Source organism: Corythoichthys intestinalis, chromosome 3 (assembly GCF_030265065.1).
Source record: "Corythoichthys intestinalis isolate RoL2023-P3 chromosome 3, ASM3026506v1, whole genome shotgun sequence".
NCBI classification, from domain to species: Eukaryota; Metazoa; Chordata; class Actinopteri; order Syngnathiformes; family Syngnathidae; genus Corythoichthys; species Corythoichthys intestinalis.
This window is the reverse complement of record NC_080397.1, coordinates 15,939,119-15,955,598: the sequence shown is the minus strand read 5'-3', so window position 1 is coordinate 15,955,598 and position 16,480 is coordinate 15,939,119. Positions and strand designations below refer to the sequence as shown.

Below are 16,480 nucleotides of genomic sequence, written 5' to 3'. Positions count from 1 at the left end.
GAGTTTATCACTAGTAGACATCCAATCCATTTGAAGTGGGAAGGTGGCAGCGAACGAACGGTGGCAGCCAATAAGTTCATTTTGGGGCATTTCAGGTCATTTGCTGCTTTTTTTAGTTGGTTTGGTTGGTTGGTTTTGGTTAGAAAAGTTGAGTGATTCACAAATGTCCCCAAATGAGTAGGAAGTGGCTTAAAATGAACTGGAAGTAACCAGAAAATGTCCAAAAATGAACAGGAAGTGACCTGTAAATGCCAAAGAAAGACTGGCTGTGAATGCTATAGTTTCAGTGCCATTGATGGCGCTAGACGTCCAATCCAGTCAAAATTAATTGGATGTCTAGCGCTGTCAATGGCAGCCAGTGAGCTAACGCAGATACTATTTGTTCGATACATTCATTCATCCCTCCCACTTCAAACTGATTGGACGTCTATGACCGTTAGTGGCAGCCAATACCAGGCATTTAGTTAATTTTAGGGCATTTCATGTCATCTCCTGTCAATTTTCGGTCACTTCTTTACCTTTTGGGGCATTTACGAGTCACTTCCTTTTGATTTTGGGGCATTTACAGGTAGCTTCCTTTTGATTTTGGGGCATTTACAGGTCACTTCCTTTTGATTTTGTGTTGCTGAAAAGGAAGTGACTTACGAGTAGGGTTGGCCATCGTTTGAATTTGAACGGTTCCGATTCCACGTTTCAATTCCGGTTCCAAACGATTCTCGATTCCGATTCTTTTAACAGGCAGGGTAAAAAAAATGTATTGTATATATTAATTTCTTAACTTTTCAATTATTTTTTAAAAATTAGACGAACTTTCAATTAACTTTTCTATGAGTTTCTCACAGGACTATTTTTAACTTGTAAATAAATATCAGTCTTTGAACGTGAATATGATGAAGTTTCTTTCCACAGGAGTGCACTTTCAGAAAAAAGTTTATTTTTCAAAAGCTCACAGAGAAAACATTTACACATATTCTTTTGCCTATGTTTTAGAGTGTCTTATGCTGCAGACATTTATTGTATTGCATCGTTTGTTTTAGGTGGTATTTCTACAAGTTAGTTAAGATGTCAGGCGGGGAGTGTTTTGTCCCTTGATCTTATGTTGGCTACTTTTTAAGTTTGCTTTCTTTTTAAACTGATATATTGTTGATCCGTCCACAAGATTTCCCTATTGTAACTTCGGACTCTAAAGTTTTTCGTTGGTTTTGCTATGTGCGCTTGGCTTCCCCTAGTGGTGACTTACTGGAAGCAGTGGGGGGAAAAAAACGTATTACTTTAGTTGGAAAAGAATCTTTGAGGTGTATAGATGCCATATAACTCCTCTGAACTACACATTGTTGGGAACGCTTGCTAAAACAAAATCTGTAAGTTTGCACGTTTTACCAGAGGGTCTGATATCATTTGGGTGTGTTTATTCTGTTACTTTGTTGTCATTTGTGTAAAGCGAACCAACACGTTTTTGTGCTAAGCTAAATTAGCCACTTCATATGATTTGCTCAAAAGTGAGCTAGTCTTCATATGGCTTTGTCTTCGTGCGCATTTTTTCTTGTCGACAGTCAGGGCATTGAAACTTGGAATCGAAATTAAAAAAAATTCGAATGGTTCCGAGACAACCGGAATGTTAGTCCCGGATCCCATTGATGCTCGATACCAAACCCTACTCACAAGTGTCCTCAAATGAATAGAAAGTGACTCCAAATCAACAGGAAGTAACCTGCAAATGCTCTAAAATTAACAGGAAGTGAGTGATCTGTAAAAGTCCACAAAAGACTGGCTGTGAATGCTTTAGCTTCAGTGCCATTGAAGGCGCTAGACGTCCAATCCAGTCAAAATTAATTGGATATCTAGTGCCGTAAATGGCAACCGGTGAGCTAACATAGGCACTGTTCTAATGGAAGATTTTGTTAGCAACCTGCTGGTTCCTTTTTTTTCCGAACAGTGACACCTTTTTAAAACGATGAATCGATTATTGGCAGGAGCATATCGATAACCTTCTGGTCTGCATCGCGATACATCACCATTTTTGATTTACTGTCACACCAAGGGTGTAGGTTTGATTAAGGACAGTAGAGATATAACACTACCAACTTTTCAGGATGTTCAAATTGTGCCCACCAACTTTTAAGCAACCCTATTTTAATTACATAATGATAATAATTGATGATAATTATTAATGATAATAATTCATAATGTCTTTCCATATGTTGTAAGAATAGAATTGACCCTTCCATTATGACGTGAATTACTGTATTTTCATTATGTTGAGACATACATTTACCCCTTTTTACTTGCTGAATGTGCCGGTCCATTTTTTTCCCCTCAAACACACGTTTGATTGACTGATGACTGGAACAAACAAACGCGCACTCTCACACAACCCCGGCAGAAATACATATCAACATGCCGCCTCCTCCACCCCCTTCAAAGACGAGGGATATTAGAATATTTTTTTCGGCCAGCCGCAGCAGCAACCTCTGTTAGTAGACGTTGTGGAGGTGGGGAACACACCACTAATTTTGCTACTAAAAGTCCGACCTGCATCACAGTTAGCATAACATTAAACTGTGTGAACTTGCTAACCTGCAAAACACGAGTAGGAAGCAGCTTAGAGAAAAGTGTCCTCCTGTACTGTATGTGTTTTCTACTGTTAACGTTAATTCAACTGTGCATTTATTCATTAATTAAAATATATTTATTTTCTCCATCATTCATTCAAAAATAATTTTATTTGCAGCCTTTGCAGACATTTCTTTAACCCCCCCACACACACACAAAAAAAATAGCACACACAAAACACAAGCACTGTAAATTTTCTTTATATGAAGAAAGGGTGATTTCCACCATTTTCTCCCTTGAAAATAACAACTTTACCTTTTTTCATTTTTACGTAAGTAACAAGCATATTTTTGATAAATGTAGCCCTGACCCCCGTTCACCCAATCGGTTTGGTCTTATTAATGTCCCGTCCCCAGCAAAAAGTGTATATGCAGGTCATGCTGTTATAGCATCCCTACCAATGTTGAGACCAAACCTATGCCCTTGGTCACACCCTTACTTATAATAGAGAAGAAGCGTGGTTCGTGACTTGGTGAATGTAGAAAGTGTCTTTAAGATAACCTGTGAAGATAATTATAAATAAAAGTGGCTGGGGTGGGGGAAAAACTTTACATCATGTAGTTCTATTGTGTGTGTGTGTGTGTGTGTGTGTGGCGGTGGCAGCGGGCGGCGCAGCTCTGGCTTCTGCGGCTCCTACTGTGCATCATATCAAATAAACAACGTATTACATGTGTACTTAACCAAGGGGAGCTGCAGAGCGCTGGGAGCTAATCCCTGTTATCGTTTCAAGCGTTTCTCCCTTGATTAGGGAAGAGAAGCCTAAGATGGTTGAAGAAAGCCAGTGAGGAGGCGGCAAGAAAAAAAAAAGCATTTGCGTTAACTTCCCACATACTATCCCTTCTCACTCTCTCCTTTGGCGCACCCGCTAACCTCTCTTTGCCTTCTTCTCATTCCTTCTCCCTGCGGATTTCGCACCGCTCTTCCTTGTTTTTCGACCACCTCTCAGAAGTGGGTCAGCGTTTTGAAGAACATGGGAGAAAAAGAGCGTGTTTCGTTCTATGAGAACAATCTGAGACTTCTTTAACAAGTAGCCCGCTTATCAAATTAAGCTGTCAAAAGCACATTAATAACATGCAGCTCAATTCCCTTCACACACAAGAGGGGATTGGAAATAAAGAATGATTCCTTTCTGGCAGTGTAAAGAAAAACACCAAGGGCACTAATGATTTTCACAGATTCCTTCCTTTCTGTATATTTCTCTTTGTCAGGCCCAATCTTAATAAGATTATTGGCCATCAATTTAGGAGGCCCAGCTATAGATTGCCACTCATTTAAAGGGCATATTGTGTGAACTCGTGCAGTCTTAAAAATAACATAATTTTCTCGTCGTTTGTCACTCTCTCCAAACATGTGAAGAGAAGAGAGAAAGTTAACACTCTTGACGCCGCTCACATGACATATGCCCGAGACGCAGAAACAAAATTAACGCCTCGGTGTGCAGATGGCAGTGAGGAGAGAAAACCACCCTGTGACCTCGCATACTGAGTCCAAGTTTTGACGCAATTGGTCACGCGTAGATATAGTTATTGGTTCCAATTTGACGATGATAGATGTCTAATTATGTGGATATTTTCTAGGTGCGGAAACGTCTGGGTATATAACCATATGATTTGATTTGCGATACAAGGGTCGGGAAATGATTCTAGGATATTTGATAGAACAACTGAAACAAAACAAACTATTTTCATGCATCTGCTATGAATTGGAATGAGTGTATCACAAGTTGACGTCTAGTCGTCAGAAGTGGGAGGGATTTGCTGCCATCCCTCCCAGCTCAAACAGATTGGACATCTACAGCCGTCAGTGGCAGCCAATGAGATCAGTTTGGTGCATTTAATGTCATTTCCTGTTGATTTTGGGGCATTTACAGGTCACCTCCTGTTGATTTTCAGTTACTGAAAAGGAAGTGACTGAAGAACGCCAAATGAATAGAAAGTGACTGAAAATCGACATGAAGTAACATCTATAGCCATCAGTGGTAGCCAATGTCCGACAATGAGTTAATTTTGGGGCATTTCACATCATTTCCTGTTGATTTGAGGGCATTTACAGGTCACTTCCTGTTGATTTAGGACAGGCGTCGGCAACCCAAAATGTTGAAAGAGCCATACTGGACCAAAAAAAACAAAACACAAACATGTCTGGAGCAGCAAAAAATTAAAAGCCTTAAATAAGCCTATAAATGAAGGCAACACATGCTGTATGTATCTGTATTAGCTATATTTGCCTACTATCAAAATGACTAAGTTGGCTAAAAATACCTAATGAACCTTTATAATTTAATGTTTATTTTCCCTGCAGTGCATCCAACGCACCATGTGACTACTCTGTTGTATGATGCCACCTCAAATTTAACTTCATTACAATATTAATGAATTGTTTCATTGCTCCTATGAAATTATAGAAAAGCAATAAAGAAGACCGATTTTTGATGTCGTTTTTATTTTGAGGTTGCGAAAAACAACAAAATGGAACGTGCATAACATGCTCCTTATCTACTGTAGACATGTCTTTGATTTTTTTTATTACCTCGTGTTTGTTTTTGAAGTCTGCGAATAGGTGTTCTGGTATGTTGATGAACGTCTCCTTCATGTACTCACCATCTGTGGACGGTTTTCCACACTTTATTATCTCTCGGGTTATAACAAAACATGCAGCAGTAGTGGAGTTTGGTGATGCAATCCACTTTTTAAATCTATTTTTGTTCTTCAGAAGTAATGGAATCACACTTTTGCTCTCACTCCCATGTTTGTGTCATTTTTTTCCTCCTACAGAAACCATATCAAAACAAAAAATATATATTTTCCTCAACCATGTTTTTCTATTTTCAAACATTTTTGAAAATGCTCCAGGGAGCCACTAGGGCAGCGCTAAAGAGCCGCATGCGGCCTAGCGCCCTCTTTAGCGCACAGATTGCCAACCCCCGATTTAGGGTTACTGAAAAGGAAGTGACTCAAGAATAAGCCCAAATGAATAAGAAGTGACTCAAAATAAACAGGAAGTAACCTGTAAATACCCTTAAAAATGAACAGGAAGTGACCTGTAAGTGCCCACAAAATACACTAGTTTCAGTGCCATTGACAACGCGACACGTCCAATCCAGTCAAAATGAATTGGATGCCTAGTGCCTATCTTTTCATTGTTTTGCTGTGATTTAAAATCATTTCATCACTAATGGACTAGTAGTCCAATCCATTTGAATTGGGAGGGCTGGCAGCGAATGAAATGAATGTATCTTTCATAGATAACAGAATGAGGTGACCAGCCTCTAAGTAGCTAAGTCGATGGCAGTCAATGAGAGTCTGTTGGCTAAACAAAACAGCAGCACATAATAATTTCTGATGTTTTAAATAGGTTTGCTGCATACTTTTGTAGATATTCCCAAAGTTCATTTTCTCTATTATAGTTATCTTAATTGTAACGGTTTTAAATCATGATGATTTAAAGCAATATTGATATTTGCCGATATTACAGTTTGACGTGATTGGATTCTATGGCCTTCTTGTTTATTAACACACATTTAACATTGCATTGCATTGCATTGATATTTTGCATTTAGACTGGATCGTTGCGTATTTAATCGATGTATCAAGCCAGATCGATTATAATTACTTTTAGTAACATATATTATTTTCCATTAGATGTCCAATCATGTGGATTTTCATCTGTATGCTGTAAATTTACATGGGTTTTTCACTAGTAGATGTCCAACACATTTGAACTGGGAGGGCTGACAGTGAGCGACTAAATGAGTTTACCTACAGGAGACATCCAATCCTTTTGAAGTGGGAGAGTGGCAGCGACTGTTCAATCGCTGCCACCCTTCCACTTCAAAATTATTGGACGTCTCCTAGTGATAAACTCATATAAATTTGAAAATTTGTTGTCATTTAAATCAATGTTAACTCATGAGTTAAACAGAGTGATTTGCATACTTAATTATTTTAATATGAATTTCATTTTTTACCAGTTTCCGTTCCCCTTAATGCACCGCCACTACTTGCTTTTGTGTTGCCATAACATCTCTGTAGTTTGTGTGTCCCTATTTTTCTGACAGCCCCCCACTCACTGATTTTCTCACACCCTCATCCTGTTTGTGCATCTCCCAAGGGGGCCGTTGGGATCGAGCCGCCGGCGGATAGATGCGGCTAGCGGGCCCTGGGAGCCAAGCTGTAGCGACGGCAGGTATCTCCCACACTAGCTGGGCTATTTTTACAACTGCGAGGCCAGCGGAGGGCCAAAAATAAGTCAAGAGGCCATTTTTATCCCGCACGGTGGAGGTGACGCCCCCCTCGGCTTACTCATACAAACACATGCAGTGCCAGAAAGTTAAGAAGCAAAGTGGGGGGAAAAAATTCTTACTAAACAATGGAAGTGTCACTCTGTCGAGCATACACGCGCACGCACAAGCAGCAGACAAAAGTCAATATCAAGGCTGAGCTATTTCTGTAGAGAGCACTATTTAGGAAGTGTGGGATGGGTGCCAGTATTCTCCTCGGTATCGTCTGGGCGCTATACAAACCTCACCTCTTTCCTCTCTCTCTCTTTCTCTCTCTGACTCCTCACCCTTTTTCCACCCGACCCTTCGCTCCATTGTGAGCGTTCTCCAACAAGGTTATTTGTTTTTCCGGTAGGTCGAACCACAGCGCCAGCCAGGTGAAAGCATCTCAAAGAGATTCACTCTGTCCAGCAAGGCTTGAAGTGAAACGCGGGGCTGGAGTTTCAAATAAAGTGCCCCCCTCATTCATTATACATGTCACTGCACTGAAAATCTCCTTCCGCAACACCATCTCTTCTCCTTTCGCTCCATCTTCCTGCCCCTCACCATTGTTTGAAGGGTCCATAAAGTAGGGATAAAATTAACTCATTGGCTTCCATTGCTGGGGATGGACGACCCAGAGTTGCTCTAAAATTGAATTGTGACTTTGGCATGTTACCACAAACAACACTCAAACTAAGGAAATATATCAACAACCTCTATGCTCTTCTAATGGCTTCCATTCAATTTCAAACAGGTAAACCAGAAATTTCCTCGAAACAACAGGGAGTTACCTGATATCAAAAGGAAGTGACCCAGAAATCAACAAGTGACTGAATATCAGCCGGAAGTGAACCAGAAATGCCCTCTAAATGAACAGGAAATGACCCAGAAATGCCCCAAAATCAACCGGAAGTGACCGGACATCAAACGGAAGTGAAACAGAAATTCCTGCTAAATCAATACGAAGTGACCCAGAAATGCCCTAAAATCAACAAGTGATCCAATATCAACTGGGAGTGATCTATTAATACCTGAAAATGAATAGGAAGTGACCTGATATCAAGGGAAAATGGCCCACAAATGCCCTCTAAATCAACAGGAAGTGACCCAAGATTATCCGGGTGTGACCGAGTAATGCCCAAAAATCAACAGGAGGTAAAAGTCTTAAATTTCAGATGACGCAGGAACGCTCCGTAATCTTTCTGGTATGCTTTTTATTTCTATTCGTTTTATTTAGAAAAATGAATGTTTCACCTACAAAAACGTAAAAAATTGCTCTGTTTTTTCGATTACTTTATATTGTATTAAATGCTTCATGTTCTTCTAAAGGCTTTAATGTTAAAATATCAACAGGAGGTGAACCAGAAATGCCCTCTAAATCAACAGGAAGTGACCTGATATTAACAGAAAGTGACCAAGAAATGCCCCATAATCAACAAGTGAGCCAATATCAATTAAGGAGTGAACCCTTAATGCCCCAAAATCAACAGGAAGTGAATAGATATCAAAAGGAAGTCACCCAGAAATGCCTAAAGTCAACAGGAAGTGACCTAGGAATGGCCCAAAATCAACAGAAAGTGACCCGTAAAGGCCCTAAAATTAACCGGAAGTGACCTGTAGGAGCAATTTCTCCAGAAATTGCAATTTTGTTTTTGTTCCATAAATTAACTCCTTGGCTGCCATAGACAGCAATAGACGTTCTAATCCATCCACTAGGATGGGCTAGCGGCAATTAAACAATTTAAAATTGACATAATGGTCATTTTTCTCAATGGCAGCAAATAATTTAATGACATCATTAGCTGCACTTTGGAAAAATGGCATGCAGGAGAAAAGATAAGGTGTGGGAGTTGTAGTCCTGTAAAGTTTTACTTCCTCCTGGGCCATGCGAGCACCCTGTGCTGTCAAGTCTTTTAAAACCTGGCCTTCAGTGTGGGAACAGCCCAGATGACGGTGGAAAGGAACACTAGTGTGGACTTTGGCAGGTTATAGTTCGAGTACGAAAAGCGCCAAATGCGATGTCGAAAGAGTTGAAACATTCAGACGTGACGTGAACTGGCACTGTAATATTGTCCATCGCAGCGGGAAGACATTTGACGGAAACTTTTTAGGGAAGGATTTGCGATACGGCGGTGGCAGAAAGGCTAAAACTTGAGTCATTTCCCTCTCTTGGATTCATGTGTCAACACAAGATGGTCTAAAAATACTCGATAGCGGGAACGGTGGCGGTGGAGAGGCTTCAGATGGATGCGAGCTTGTGCACAGAGCCGTGTCTGTGCATCTCGCTGGACTACGTGCTACCGAATGACTCCGCTGTGTCGCAGATGTGACAAAGATAAATTACAGTCACCGCTAAGCGCTTTCTAAATCTCCATTCTTGTATTTATTTGTTTTTTTGATAGTCCAGAATCTCAAAGTTGCAAGTGTTGTGTTTTATCACTGAACACACCATTGAACAGAATAGAATGCAACACGGATAAACGCCTATGATAACAATTTTTAAATTGAAAGCTTTAATTCACAAATGAATTTACTAGTGTTAGCTCATTCTTAAAAGCTTTTAGAGCTGAAAAAATTAATAGATTAACTCGCGTAATTTGATTAGAAAAAAAAATTGGAATCAAATTTTGGTGGCGCTGTCATGGTTTGTTTTCAAAGTGTTTGCATTTAGTTTTATTGATTTGGGTGGATACTCTGCCCTCTAGTGGCTGCAGTGAATATGACATAACTCATCTAACATGGCTGGATCCAGCTGCTCCTTGTTAAGACCAACATAAGGTAAGTTTTTGTTTGAGCTAATATGTTTGTTCATGCATTCGTAATTTAGGTTAGAGGTAAATTTTGCAGTTTTTTTGTGTGAACACGCGTTTTAACAAATAGTTAAGAAAAAAAAAGTTAACATTTTAGCTACCAGACTTTTGCTATGCAAGTTAGCCAATTGTTCTTTTGTTGTACTTAGATCCTCATTTATTGTTTTTGTACCGTTTGAGGCTAAATGAAAGTGCTGTTCTTAGTTTCAAGAAACACTCAGAAATTTTTGTATTAGCATTTAATGCTCTTCTGAAAGTGCAATCTTAGCAAGCCAAAATAAATATTATTGCCGGCATAAGCACTTGTTTCTTTGTTTTACATCTCATAAAATTTATTCTACATCACATTACTCGATTATTTTGAACTAACTAATCGATAGATTATTCGATTGCCTAAATAATCGATAGCTGCAGCCCTAAAAGCATTTTAATCTTGAAAGCGAGAGTGTACAGTTCAATATTTAGAGAAAAATGTCCAACCTTGGTTTTAGTCTAAATGTTTCCTTTGTCTTATCATGCACGGTCCAATGACTCCCTCCTTCCTCTCCCTTTCCAAATATTTCAAGGAGCACGGCAAGAGGTGTTTCGGGTGTCTCTTTAGGTGGGCCAATGCTGACGATACCATTGTGTGGTCAGCGCGCGGCTGGCTGCGGACCACCCAGCAGGCTGCCGCTGCCTCCGCCGCCGCCATCGTGACCGACAGGCCAGGCAGGAAACCGGAAACAGGAAGGAGGAGGCAGGACGTCCTGTTCATTACAATTTCATTTTAGGAAAAAAAGAAAAAATCGGGAGGCGTGAATAAGAAATATGATTTGAATTCCATTTTTTTTTAACAGTCATCTCAGTTTCAGCCCTCAAACAATGCATTTTCAATGTACACCAGCAAGAACCTCACACGACTCAGACTATAAAAGAAAAAGTATAACAAAGGCATAAACATTCCTATGTGCAAACAGAGACAATACACGCACACACACAGAGAAGCAGCAAACACAAAGCACAAAGCAGCCCAAAACAAAAATCAACTTTATGGGGAAAAAAATAAAAAAATATTCTAAAGTGTGTTTTACAATACAATTAAACATCAAAGGCTGATCTATTCCGCTGTGATCCTTAACACCCCAGTGAACAAGCCCTTCACAAACACACACTTACAGCACACACACAACACTGCTCAGCATCAGCGCTAATTACTAGACAGAGACAAGTCTTGGCATAATTATGAAAAAAATCAGGACATTTTCAAATATACACATTCAGAATAAACCACTCAAGAGTGTTTTTTATTATTGTTTTGTATGTTTTAAAAATCGGTGCAGCCACAATGAAGCTACACAAAAAGAGGCGAGTTTGACTTCTCTAATTACATTAGTGCAATAATAATTAAATTATGGCCTTTAAAGCATAAAGGCAGGCTGGCCTTGTGTAACAACTCCATAAGCCCTTGAGTTATTAAAAACTTTTCATCTGATTCACAACAGTGGGTGGAAAATGCAGATTTGTGACGCTCAAATTGATCTTAAAAATGACTTTTGTTGTTTCCAGTTTAGCAAATTCTCAAATGACGGTCAACCTGTTGTTCATGATTTGATTTACTTGACTCCTCTGTCACCTTTTTCCTACAGCCAAAGCAGAATGACTATACTTTGATATCTCGCCACCACATCTTTGCCAACCTGCAGTTTGCAAATGAATGTCCTGCCGATGGTTAACTGAGCAAACTCGACGAAACCCCTTCAAAATATTGAAGAAGGGGGAAAATACTTTAAAGAAACCCCTTCAAAATATTGAAGAAGGGGGAAAATACTTTAAAGCATAGCGAAGGGGGCTTCTGAATTATTTGCTTAAACATGAGCGCCTCTGATGTTTCTACGAAGATAAATGTTTTCATAGATCTGGTTTTCCATAAGGAGCGAATCGTCAAATGTGCCTTTTTTTCTCTTCAGGATTACACGTCTGTGTGGTATACTTGGCATATTGTGATATTTAAATGAAAAGATACAAGATGGATATGACACACTTGGGGGACTAATCCCCAATTTATCTTGCCATATAAAACAGAATTAAAAGTATAATCACCTATGCACGGGAGGCAAAAACCTGATCATTTGGCACACACGCGCGCGTACTTGTGAGTCCTTCCTTTAAGTAAAGCCTCATTGAGCCCCCAGTGTACAGCAAAGTGCCCTGACAATCGGCTCAATGCCCCGGCCAATCATAGGGACACGTGACCCTCTAATCCCTCTCTGAGAGGGGCAAGTGTATGTTGTCATTGTTGGTTTTGTGAATCAACGCCCCGAAATCCCACATGATTTGTCCGGAGGGAGACGGGAGGAAAGAAAAAGTAGTCAGGACAGTGTTGGGGTATGCTTTTCATCTATGTGCGTGTGGTGTGTGCATGTGTGTGTGCTTGCACGGGGTCCCTGAGATTACAGTTCTTGGTTGACAGAGTCCTCAGTGTGTAATCGTGGGTCCACATGCGAGCACTCACCTTCCTCTGAGCGGATTAAGCCAACGCTAAATCCCAAGAGAGCAACAGGCCAGACAGGACAACTTCATTGACCGTGGCCATGGGAGGGGGCAATTGGACTCATTTTTGGGCGCACACTAAAACCATTTTTCACTGTAAAAGTTGAAGTAAGGAGAAAAGAAAAAAAAAAAAAAAAAAAAAGAGTACAAGCTTAAAATTGAATAGACTGTTTTAATTACTCTGAGGGAACTTTTAAGCTGGTAGGAAACTTTAGAAAGCTATTTAAATTCATTTGTGTAATTGAATTGTTGGTGATAGTAAAATATGTTTTGGGTGCGACTTTCTTTACATTCACAGCATTTATAAGGGAAAGTTGAATTAACGGGTGGGAAAACTGTTTAAAATTGCGTGTGTTACTGTATATCACTCAGTGTGAATAAAATAAGTAAGTTTTATGAGCAATTTATATTCACAACTACATAACATGAATTGGTATCTGATTATTAATAGTTATAACATGATAGATTAACTATCATCGACAAATATATTTATATCAGTCGCAGCCTGCAAATTGTTAAAGTTGATAAGGTGCCGTTATTAATAGTCATCTTGCAACAGGTATATGTAAATATAGCATACGATGTACACAACAGGATACATATATGAATCCATACACAATACTACAAATATAAATAGATTAAGTATAAAAAAATATATGTTTTACCTGTGTGACGACATCAACAATTAAATATCAGATTACAGCTCTGTCAACACTTTTAATGTGGGTGACATCTAATTATTTATTCATAAATGCTTACAATGTACTTTTGATTAAGAACGTTTTATTAAATTAAACTTACATAGTGATTTTTCCCTCAAATCAGTGTTTAAACTGCCTCGTGTATAAATTAATTAGACATATACATAACTCTAAAATTAGATTTATTTTCCCTTCCAGCACTCGAAATGACATTTCTAGGTGTTAGTTAATATCCACACCCTAAAGTCAAGTCAACTGCTCAATATCACACTAATGTAAATTAAGTAGAATAACTCAACTTTCCGCCACCCCAAAGTTCTCCAAAGAGTATTTTGCCGGCTGTAAACACGGAGGTGTGCGCCTGCATGTGGACATAATGATCCTCACTCTCCAAATAGCCCATAAACAGCGAATTATCGAGCCGATTGTCTGTCAAAGCAACTTTGGTGAGAAGCGCGCGCGTCAGAAGTGTGGGTGAATAAATCACCTCGAAATAAATAGTAATAATAATAACTAAAAGGAGGAAAAAGTCAACATTCGAATCTACTTACTCTATTAGTAGCCAAAAAAAAACCCGCATCCGTCTGGTGCGAACGTGAAGGAAGCAACGGCGAGCAGGTCCGCTGATGGGTCGGGCTCCGGGTCCGGACGGGACAGCGCAACACTGACAGGACTCGAAACAGCCGCTCGGTTGTCGAGGACCAACTCGTCGGGCAAGCGCGCACTTAAAATCCAGGAGCGCAACTTAGCAGAAGACGCCGCTGGCAGGGAAAAAAAGTCATCTACAGTACACGCTGGGAGTCTCGACAATGTCACGGAGAACTAAGAGCGCTCTCTCGCTCTTTCTCTCTCTCTGCTGCTCTCTCTCTCTTTCTCTCTCTCTTTAATCGCCAGTGAGAGTGTGCAAGCAGTAAAGGTGTCCGTCGGTACCGGCTGGGTCCAGAGTCTGCGGATCGGTGAAGGTGGTGCTGGTGTCAGATCGGACGTCTGCTCTGATATGGGGCGCTTGACGCTCTTTTTTCTTCTCACTAATCGTGACAGAGTCTTTCCATAAAGCCTCTCTTCTATTTCCTCTTAGCGCATGGCTTCTTCTTTTTTTGTACGTGTGTTTGAGTACGGAGGAAAGGGGGCGGGCTTACATTTCCCCCTAACTGGACTTTAATGAAAGAGGCACTTCTGCTCTAATGGTTTGTTAGAGCGCCAGCCCCCCAACGTGGACTAGTGTTTATGTGTTACATGAGCACAAATCTCAAGATAAAACATAACAAAAAAAAAGTGGATTCACTAAAAATTCATTGACAGCAATAGAAAGCTAATTCATTTAACCCTGTCATGCTCGAATTATTATTATTTTAAATCCTTACAGGGAACTCATTGACCTCATTGGCTGCCATTGACGGCGCTAGACGTCCAATTCATTTTTATTGGGGAGGGCGAATGAAAATTTATTAAAATGTAGTTTTTTTTTCTGAATTTATTGAGAAATCTGTTCGCGTTTTACAAAAACACACAGCTGAATGGCAACACGTGGCATGGATACACATTAGCATAGGCCAGGGGTCGGCAAACCCAAAATGTTGAAAGAGCCAAATTGGATAAAAAAAACAAATATGTCTGGAGCCGCAAAAATTGAAAGCTTTATAATGACGTTGACAGATGCTGTATGTAGCTATATCAGCTATATTAGCCAACTATCAAAATGAATAAATTGACAACAAATACGGCCTTCATGATTTTCCCCACTATTAGGCGAACCTGAAAGCCTTCAATTTTCTCAAAAGCCGACCGTGCGCCTTATAATCCGATTCATGGCAAGACATTCCGTTTAGCTCTGCTCCATCTTGCGGATCCATAACGCAATGCCAACCATTACTACTGCTACTACTACTACTGCGCCTTATACTGCAGTGCGCTCTATACATGAAAACGGTTTTAAAATAGGCAACTCATTGAAGGTGCGTCTTATACTCTGATGCACCTTGTAATGTGGAAAATATGGTAAATTTTTATTTTCTCTGCAGTGAATCCTATAGAGAATGACGCACCACGTGACTACTCTGTTTTACGATGCCACCTCAAATTTAACTTCATTACAATATTAATGAATTAGAAGAATGTTGTGTCATGTTTTTCCTCCTACAGGAACCATATTAAAATTAATAATATATTTTCAAACATTTTTGAAAAAGCTCCATGGAGCCACTAGGGTAGCGCTAAGGAGCCGCATGTGGCTCTAGAGCCGCAGGGTGCTGTCAAGAATAAAATTAACTTGCAAGATATATGCTAGTATAGTAGCTTAGCCCATGCTCGTACATACAGGCATCCCAGCTGTGTGTGAGTGTGCACGTTTTTCTGTCTTACCTAGTGGAGAAGTAGACGCCGCATCCGTTTTGACTGAATATTCCAGCCAGGAACATTTGAAATAATATGGTGAAAATCAGCGTTTTTTGTTTTTGTTTAGTTTTTTTCCCCATCATTTTTTAGGGTTAACGTCTTTGGTGGAGCACACTGAAACTCACCATTTTGGTGGTGCTCTCCGGCGTTTCACGGTCCACATCTTCAATCCTTGGTTCTCGCTCAGTAGTTGTTATCACTTTAAAAGCTTAGTTTGAAAAACTGGGTATATCGACATATATCCATCTTGCCTTATGTCCTCAGGTGTTTTTTGTTTGGGCTAAGCATAGCAAATGATCGCCTCTAAGGTGCTAGTCATTGATCTGATTTTATGTGATCTGTTTGAAAAATAATTTGGCCCGTTATAAAAATCTTTTTTCTTTTCATTTAATTCATTTTTGTTGTCTGTTTTATTGCTTTAAAAGTTTTATAGACAACCTTTACCGGCAAAGTCTTAATTTTCAATTCATATATTGGAAAGTGAATTATACGCAATGACATTTTAGGCCACCGGGGGGCGTATCACCCCCCCACCCCCCGGCCTCTCCTTAATCCCCGCGTAAACACATTAGGCGTACCATCTGCCATCTAGTGGTATATTATAAATATTTATCTGCCTGTCGCTAATGCTGCATTTAGATCCAAATAAACTCGCACAAAAAGCAGTTTTGTGCTCACACAGACATTACGTCGGCAACAGTCAAAGTCCACGAAACCAAACACCGGTTCAAGTAACATAAAATTAAGTGATATAACGACTTTAATTTTGAACTTTTATAACACTTTTCTCGTATGATTACTTCAACCTCCTAATAATACAGCAAAGGTTTCGAGTTCGCACAGATCTCACGTCACCAAAAACCTGTGGAACCAATTTCTGGCTCATGAAACAAAAACAACTTTCATCTCGTATTATTACGACTTGTAATATTTCGACTTTTCTCATAGTATTACGATTATAATCTCATAATATGTATTACGATGTGTGACTTTGTTCTCATAATATTGCTACTTTTTTTCTCGTAGTATTAACGTGTAGACTGAAGAATTGTTTCTCGTAATTTTGCGACTCTAACATTTTACATCACGTGAACCGGAAGTTGTTCGGGGTTGTTCAACTTTTGGCACGTGAACACAAACCCGCTTTTGGCGACGGATGTAGCGGGACAAAA

General features: G+C 39.7%; 1 protein-coding gene across 6 annotated transcripts in view; it reads right to left on the bottom strand.

Annotated features, from left to right (window-relative positions):
* mef2cb (myocyte enhancer factor 2cb) overlaps nt 1–16,480 on the bottom strand; it is a 145,324-nt gene that overhangs the window by 110,754 nt on the left and 18,090 nt on the right. For 2 of the 6 annotated variants that reach the window (XM_057831031.1, XM_057831032.1), the window contains exon 1: nt 13,466–13,989. The exons of 1 other annotated variant lie outside the window; for it this stretch is intronic. The gene's annotated coding sequence lies outside the window, so the exon portion shown is untranslated. Of the gene's footprint in view, nt 1–13,465; nt 13,990–16,480 lie in introns of those variants that run through there. 3 more of the 6 variants (XM_057831033.1, XM_057831027.1, XM_057831030.1) reach the window with 3 other exon arrangements.